Below are 6,619 nucleotides of genomic sequence, written 5' to 3' on the forward strand. Positions count from 1 at the left end.
CTAGCCACTGTCAGAAACTGGTTCTTTGTTAGAATTTGAGTATAGAGGCTCAGCACCAAACTAGGCTGGAGAGAAAGGTTCACTGGCCAGAAGACTTCTGAAATATTTCCTATAGCTAATTTATACCCTTTCAGAGAGGAGTTTTGTTGTTGTTTGTTTGTTTGTTTATTGGTTTTTGGTTTTATTAGTCTCTAAAGTCTCTTCTGAGAAAAAGTCAATTCCCTGCACTGGACGAGGGCGAAGTACCTAAGGTTTGTCAGTTTCATCCCTGTCCGCAGGCATGGTAATCTTAAGATGGACTTCCTCAGGGCCGAGTATCTACTAACGGTGTTCTCATCTTTCTCTTAAGAGGGCCCCAAATTTCCCAAACTGCCTTTGAAAGACTCAGATATTTTATTTTATAAATAGTAGTTACAGACTTTATGTATCCATCACTCATGCTATCTGTGCAAAATCAAGAAAATATACTCTAATGTAGCAGTCCCCAACCTTTTTGGCACCAGGGACCAATCCTCCTATGAGAATCTAATGCCCGATGATCTGAGGTGGAGCTGAGGCGGTGATGCTAGCGCTGGGGAGCGGCTGCAAATATAGATGAGGCTTTGCTGGCTCACCTGCCACTCACCTCCTGCTGTGCGACCTGCTTCCTAATAGGCTATGGTCTGGTACCAGTAAGAGGCCCTGGGGTCGGGGACCCCCACTTTAATGGATACAAACTTAGAGTACCAGTCTCTTAGGTCTGGCAGGTAAGGGGTGATGGTTGGTTTTCAGTGCAAGACACACCTGGAGCACATCACTTAAACTGTAAATGACCTTTATGAAGCTATTTTGGAATTATTTCACCACTTGAAAATGGGACAGAACCATTGCAAGACTAAAGTTATTTATCAAAAGCCAGATCTCTAAGTCCAAAAGAGGAGAAAGAACTATGTACTTTGCAAAGTTCAGTCCTTAGAACGATTCTACTCTGCTGGTATATGGCATTTCTACATCTTACTTAGACTTTAGGCTGAACCTGTTATCTGTTGGAGGTGGGAGATGAAGGAGTAATGCCTTTCAGAAAAGCTGTCTTCCTCTTTAGCTCCCAGGTTCCAGTTTGGATTACCTGTTCTAATAATACCATTTTATTCAGTCAGTCAGCTCCAGGTATTTATTGAGTATCTACTATGTATGCTACCCTATCGTAGGTGCTAGAGGAGATACAAAAAGAGAAATCATACACATGGTTGTAAAAGCATTTACACAAACTCGTAAAAGAAGTGAAATTGGACTTGAATATTTTCCAGTTTCTTTGAGTATTACTTGGTAGTACTCAGTAGCCCCAGTTTTGGTCCCCACAGCCCTGGCCTAATTTATCCTCATGCACCAGACCTTCTATTTCCAAACTTTTAGAACATGTATTAGTGATAGTATATGAGATGACTTTTAAGTTATGCAGATGTGGTTTTAGGTGGTAAATGGACAAGCATAAAATAATTACATCATGAGAAAGTAATTCTCATTGCAGTTCTCTTTCAAGCCTGGATTACGTGTAGAAGAAAGTCTCATTGGACCTAATATGTCATTAACATACTCTACCACTTCTCAATCTCCTTTTTAGCCAAGAAAATAGACCTCAAGCTTGAAGTTTTCTTCTGGCAACAGCAGCTGTTTAGAATTTAATGACACTGTTTTATTCATTTTCTTTTTTAGAATTATACTATGTTTATGACCAATGACACTGATATAAATTTTATATGAATGCATTTAAGTTTTGGAAAATTTAGTTGATTTAAAGAAAAATATTAAGTAAATAATAATATAGGGATATGTTATGATCCTGAAGCCACTGTCCAAGTTACTGAAGTTTGGGAGACATTTTTTTTCCTTACCAACATCCCAGCCAAGTTTACTGTTTGTGACCCAATCCCACCCTCTGCCTGACCTAGACCAATTCCAGATCTGATAATGGCTGATAATAGGTTAGATTCATACTTCTTCCCTATAAACATTATAATAGGGCTTTCAGTTCTTAAGCCTAAAGAGATCATTTTAAGGGTAGAAATTTTTATAAAAAAGTATGCAAGATATGATATTTGTAGTAAATGAAACTTTCACAATAATAATATTGAGTGCTGCCATTTATTTGGGCTTTTTGAGCATTCTCTAATCCTCACAACAACCCTATGAAGCATTTATCAGATGAGGAAATCGAGGCACAGGGAGGTTAAACAAAACACTTTCTTGGTTACTGAACCAATAAGATTCAGAGCCAAGATTTAAGCCAAGGTTTTTCCACTACACCTTTCATCTCTGAACCTCTTGTCACATGGGTACCTATTTGTTCCCCTGAGCATAAGGCAAATCCTGCATGGATGGAAAGTCTGAGCAAGTGTTGAGTAATGTAACACAGTGAAACTGAGAGATGCTGTGGAAATATGTCAGAGTGGGTGAGCCGACTTGGAGGAAGTGAGGGCTCTACCAGAGAGGTGTGTGGAATGACCTCATTGCATTCATTTTTGCCCTGCCTTCTGCTTCATGGTTCACAGACCTCCTTGTAGGACCAGGCCACCCTTAATGCCTTCTGCTGATTCTAAGCACTCAGGAAGGAGCAGGTGCTCTTGCTGTCTTAGTTCTGTCTCTGGAAAGGATGCCTTTCCTCCCAGCCTCCAGCCCTTCTTCAGCTGGGGTTGGTAGACTGCTGCCTTCAGGACATGCAGAGGCAGGCAGGATGCATCTGCTTTTGGAGATGAGTCCCCTGCAGAGTTCCTGTCAACTCTGTCACTGTCTGTTGTAACCTAGGGTCACGAGCCAGCTGTGCTCTTAACCAGGAGTCTAGGCAAGAGTCTCAAGTCTTTTAGGAATAATAGTTGTCCTGTTAACCTGGGGCTTCAGTCAACATCTGGGAATATCCTCTGTGACATGAATATCCTCTGCCCATCTAATGGATCATATTTATTGCACCTTGGCATCATCACAGTTACACCTGACTTTACCAGTTAGTTTACAGAACCCCTCAAATGAGAACTGAGAAAGGCAGTAGATATGAAAGCAATTGATAAACTCCAAAGCCCCAGAATAATATACAAGATGATACTACCAGAACTTTGCTATCCGTTCCAGAGTTCAGTCCTTGGATCTCCGTCCTTTTCTCTATTTCCATTCTCCCTGGGTGGTCTCATCTGTTCCCCTGGTTTTAGTTACGATCTGTATGCCAGCAACCCCCAAATCTGATGTCTGGCTGAGATCTCTCCCTGGAACTTTAGTTTTTATTTCTAACATTACTAGGTATTTCTATTTCAGTGTATCCCACAGATACATTAAACAAAATTTACCTCCTTCCTCACTAAGCCCTGCTCTTCCTGTGAAATTCAGCATCTAATTGGTGATACTATCGGCCATACAGTCACCTGAGCTATATAGTGGGAGCTTTGATTTTTCCTTTGCCCTCATGCCCCTTGCATTCAAGGCCCTTAGATCTGTTGCTTCTTTCCCAAACTCACTCATTCAGGTGTTCATTTGTCTTTCCTCTGTATTATTCTGCTTTAACCTAGATTATTTTCTATGGTCTCATTGTCTTCAGATGTGTCACATCAATCTACCCTCCACACCTGTGCTAGCATATTTGTAAAATTAAATCTGACCATATGTCTCTCCTGCTTAAAACTCTTCAGTGATGCCACAGGATGATCTGCACTCTTTAATCTGATATGTGTAAGGCCTTTCCTGTCAGCTTCTTCTGACTCTTTGGGTCCCTCCTGCCTCCACCTTTATTTCCCTCCATGTCTTTGTTATTGTTGGCTTTTCTGACTGAAATGTGGTCTCTTTCTATTGTCAACCCCTTGCCCTCACATAGTTAATCCTATTCATCATTTAAGATTCAGCTCAAACATCACTTTTGCCTTCCCTAAGTAGCCCCATCCCCTGATTCATTAGGTACTTGCATATTTTATATATACCTCTATCAATGTACATAACATTTATTATTATTATTATTTATTATTATTACATCATACTTACACATCTCTTCTCCTAAACTGTAAACTCTGCGGGCAGAGACAATGTTTTTATATTAGCCATTTCTAGACTAGTGCATGACATAAACTAAACTCCCAATAATTGTTTGAATGATCGAATATCAGGAAAGTCATATTAGCTTTTAAAATATGTCTTTAGTGGTAAGAACTGAAAAATTATTTTAGGTAAACCACAATTACCTAGCATTCTCTTGCCCAAATACCTGAGCATTTTAGCTAGCAAACTGAATCAATTTCTCTGAATCTATTTTAAGTTTATGCCAAAATTACATAGTGACATTGCAAAAAGATATTCCTTAAACATTCCAGTGTCCAGTTTGGTGATTGTATATCTTAGCTTCTCTTCTTGTTTCCCTGCTACTCCAAAATGCTCCAGCTGGAAGAGACATACACATGGGTCTTCTCTCCAAAGCGTGGGACAGGGCTCTGTCTGATGTGGCCACCTGGAGGCAGTACAGACTTGTGTATGGGTTTCACAGGAACATTTGGTAAACCCCAGTCCTGCGCAATCTCAGTCTGGGTGTCACTCTTGCCCAGCTCCCTTTCCTCCCACTTCCAGGGCATGTCCTTGGCCAGGTCTGCTTTGACTCAAGTTCCCATTGAATTGGTAAGAGAGAGACTGGAATGGTGCTCAGGTGGGGGCACACTCACAGAGCAGCATGCACACCCATATACACATATCCTGGAATACTTCCTAACTCCTGAGGAGCAAGTTAAACAAATCGAGCTGGAAGTTTCTTTAAGCTAAAAACCTACATACTTTAAAGGCAAATTTGAAGGCTGGTGTTAAACGTTGTTAACAGGTATAACTTTGCTCCATAACATATGCATCATCTAAATGTCACATTTCTTTAGTTTTCTAAATTAAATATCCTTGGCTCCCATCCACCAATGGGTGGAAAATCTAATCTTGGTTCTTTCTCAGGCGCTTTTAGGTATTTAGGAGATGTCTTTTAGTCAGAGTCTGCCACCAGAATCTGCACCAATGGTGCTCTTTGGCAGTGACAGTCGTCTCTATACTAAGGCCTTTTCTCTAGGCCCAGTGAGACATAGAGACCACTGTTGAGGCTTCCAAACAACAGTGTCTTTGCTCAGCTCCCTGAGCACACAGTCCATCTGTTTTCAAAGTCCTACTGCCCCAGGGGTCTGTGGGAGAGCAAGGGCAGGAGCAGGATCTGATCACACAAGGAAACTGCAGTGCCTTTTAGCACCATCCTCTTCAGAGCCAGGCTCAGGAAATTTTCTCTCTGCCCTCCTCTAATCCTAAGAGCCCTTTTTTCTCTCAGACAGAACAACTTTATCACCTCTGAGACCCTGGACTACTTTCAAAAACAAAAGCCTGTTGATTTCTTTAATGTTTTTTTCTGAAATGAGAGAAGGCCTAATCTCTAGAACAAAAGGTGCTGGTTACTCTTCTTGGAGTGTGGAGGAAGATAGGAATGGTTCATTCTTTTATCAAAAACCAAAATGGCGGGCACCACAGAAACAAGACAGTTGATTCCTCAAGCAAGTTAGCCTGTCAAACACTGAAGCAATGATTATCTCATACCTTGTACCCAGGGTATGGAGTCTCTCCAGGAAGAGGCAGTAAGCCAAACTGTGGGTAAAGATCCACATTAATAATATTCAGTTTCGTCTATGGCCATGCCGCCCTGAACAAGCCCGATGTCTGATCTCGGAAGCTAAGCAGAGCTGGGCCTGGTTAGTACTTGGATGGGAGACCAGCTAGGAAGACCATGTGCTGTAGGCATAAATAATAATAATAATAATAATCCATTTCACACTGGGGAGTGCTTCAGGTTGGAAGTAAGCAGTAAATTTAGGCTCCCTCTTCTTCTGTGTAGGTCCCAGATTAACTGGGGTAGATGGAGCTGTAACTCCAGGGTTCTAGTTCCCAAAGGCTGGCCTATTTATGCTGCCCACTTCCTGATCTCAGGGAGAGGTTTGAAGAACCCATGAGAAAATTACCCGAAGATCACATATAACCTTTGAATAATGAGCTACATAATGGAATAATAGAAGAGAGCTCCCTTGATCATTGATTTTGTTTGTATAAACTTTTATTTTTTAATATTTCATTAGAATATCATTATTTTGGCACCCCCCCCTTAAATTTTTTTTTTGTTTTTCTGACTCTTTTTTTTTTTTAATTAAACTTATTGGGGTGACATTGGTTAATGAAATTATTTAAGTTTCAAGTGTATAATTCAATAATATGTCATATGTATAATACATTGTGTGTTCACCACCCAAAGTTAAATTTCCTTCCATCACCCTATATTTGATTCCCTTTACCCTTATCTCCTCCCTCTCCCCTTTTCCCTTTGGTAACCATTAAACTGTGTATCTATGAGTCGTAGGTTGTCTCACTTCAAATTATACTACAAAGCAACAATAATCAAAACAGCATGGTATTGGCAGAAAAACAGACACACAGATTAATGGAACAGAATTGAGAACTCAGAAATAAATCCACATGTATGTGGGCAAGTAATTTTCAACAAAGGAGCCAAAAATATACAATGGAGAGCCTCTTCAATAATTGGTGCTGGGAAAATTAGAAAGCCACATGCAAAAGAATAAAGCTAGACTGCTATTTGTCA

At 40.5% G+C, this 6,619-nt stretch overlaps 1 pseudogene; it reads left to right on the forward strand.

The window, feature by feature from the left end:
- The first annotated feature begins 5,650 nt into the window (after nt 1-5,650).
- LOC112471284 lies at nt 5,651-5,766 on the forward strand (annotated as a pseudogene).
- The last annotated feature ends 853 nt before the right edge of the window (nt 5,767-6,619 follow it).

This window comes from Pteropus alecto, unplaced genomic scaffold (genome assembly GCF_000325575.1).
Source record: "Pteropus alecto unplaced genomic scaffold, ASM32557v1 scaffold45, whole genome shotgun sequence".
Lineage (NCBI taxonomy): Eukaryota > Metazoa > Chordata > Mammalia > Chiroptera > Pteropodidae > Pteropus > Pteropus alecto.